Source organism: Sardina pilchardus, chromosome 5, assembly GCF_963854185.1.
Source record: "Sardina pilchardus chromosome 5, fSarPil1.1, whole genome shotgun sequence".
NCBI classification, from domain to species: Eukaryota; Metazoa; Chordata; class Actinopteri; order Clupeiformes; family Clupeidae; genus Sardina; species Sardina pilchardus.
The window spans coordinates 23444272-23446771 of NC_084998.1; positions in this window are offsets into that span (position 1 = coordinate 23444272).

Sequence of the window (2500 nt, forward strand, 5' to 3'; positions counted from 1 at the left end):
CAGAGGATGAGTCAGGCCTCCAGGAGAATCAATACCGTGTGTAAGTGATTGCCATAATGGGGGGACGGCTCCAGTGGCAGGCAGGCAGGCAGTGGCGGCAATGGCGTGGGTGGGCGGGTGGATGTAAGTGTGTAAGGGTGTGTGCGTTCGTCTGGATGTGTGTGTGTGTGTACGTGTGTGTGTGTGTGTGTGTGTGCGTGTGTGTGCGTGTCCGTGTCCATGTATGTTTGCTTGTCCGTATGTGTATGTGTGTGTCGGTGTGTATGTGTTTGTGCATGTCTGTGTTTCTGTGTGTCTGAGTGTGTTTGGTGTGTGTGTGTCTGTGTTTCTGTGTGTCTGAGTGTGTGTGGTGTGTGTGGGTCTGTGCCTGTGTGTGATGTGTGTGTGTGTGTGTGTGTGTGTGTGTGTCTGTGCCTGTGTGTTCATACATCAGTTGTGGCCTGGTCCTTTCACCTTCCCCTCCCTCAGTGTATGATAACAGTAATTTAATTGAACTGACGGGATTTGGAGGGAGCGGAGGAGGACAGACACTCTATGAGTGCATGAGTGTGTGTGTGTGTGTGTGTGTGTGTGTGTGTGTGTGTGTGTGTGTGTGTGTGTGTAAGCTACGTAATGGATGGGTAGGGTGGGATATGATCTGGAATAATTTCTTTTCAGCAAGAGAGTGACACCCACCCACCCCCACCCACAAACACACACACACACACACAAAGATGTGTATAAACACAGTCATTCATTTCCCAGGCTCATGTGAATATGGATGAGCCATTTCACTTTGTTTCATGACAGCAAGTGCGCACAGTCGAGTGTAACACATGAATAATGTTTTACAACTCTGTCTAATGTTCAGTGAAATGCACCACGTCGAATATACCACTTGCCTTGGGGTGCATGCAATTTGGCAAACATTCTTTCTTTGTTAGTCAGGGTTTTTTCCCCCCCAAAGCTCACCTACATTTTAGTAATTGTACAGCAACACACAGTGTGAGAAGTTTGCCATGATTGCAACTGGTTTTAGGATGGGGGCATTGATGCAAAATAGAACCTGAAGGTTGCTACAGTATGTGTAGCGGTGGTTCTTAATGGGAGAAAATGAAATGAGCGTTATTAGTGTGACAGACGGCTATAATTCTGGCATGAATAGATTTTGTGTGTGTGTGTGTGTGTGTTTGTGTGTGTGTGTGTGTGTGTGTGTGTGTGTGTGTGTGTGTGTGTGTGTGTGTGTGTGTGTGTGTGTGTGTGTGTGTTGTGTGAGTGTGTGTGTGTGTGTGTATGAGAGAGAGAGAGAGAGAGAGAGAGAGGGAGATGTAAAGATGGGGAGGAGGGGTTGGTGGCACACACACACACACACACACACACACACACGCACAGTCCCTGGCTTCTGAGCCTGGTGTGAACAAACAGGCTTTGGCTCCCAGCGCTTCTCAGCGGACCAGCCCACACCACAACAGCCCCTCACCACACACCGGGCCAACCCAAAACACATCACACATGTTCTCACATGCGTCACTTCATCAGGCAAAACCATAACACAGCAACACACGTCTTTTCCCATACTAGCACATGCCTATTCTCCTATTCACCCCAAAGCAAAACACACCGGCACAGACACTCTCTCAGAGCCAGTGCATAATAACATACACTCCCAAGACCGGGCGCTGTCACATTTTCTCATTTTCTGGGTTTTACACAAATCCGAGCCTAATTACTGAGCTCTTCTGAGAACAGACTGGGCAGTGGTTTAGAAGAGTTGGCTAATGTGTGCATGTGCTCTGTGTATGCGTGTGTGTGTGTGCATGTGTGTGTGCGTGCTTGTGTGTGCGTGTGTGTGTGTGTGTGTGTGTGTCCTTGTGTGCGTGTGTGCTTGTATGCTTGTGAGTGTATACGTGTCTTTGTATGTGTAGGTGCTTGTGACGTGCATGAGTGTGTGTGTGTGTGTGTGTGTGTGTGTGTGTGTGTGTGTGTGTGTGTGTGTGTGTGTGGAGAGAGGGCGGGCTCAATGCTGCGTACTCTCTCTCCTAGCCCTTGTATGGCACAGTGCCATGCTGTGGAACTGAGTGTCTGGTGTTCACAGGACGGCAGCATATGCTCAACTGTTGGACACACATATGGGCTGAAGAGAAGAAGAAGACCACGCTCGTCACCCCTCTTAAGAAAACAATCCGATTCATTGTAAAATAAATGAACCAGTAGCTGTAGTGTTGTTTCAAATTAGGACATTTTACACTATCAATTATGACAGTCCACCAATGCCTGGGCCATCCTTGCCGGTGATAGTTCTGAAAGATGAGAGACAAGATTTCTCTGGAGCGTCTATGTCTCGTGTGCTTTTTTTAATTATTGGAAAATACTATAGTTGTAGTATGAATAGGTTCAAGCACAGCATGTGGGCAATGTAGTGGATTACATTGCCTTCATCGACCTGCAGTTAACCCTCTTTTAATTTTGGAGTATTCGGGGTCTATCACTACACACACACACACACACACACACACACACA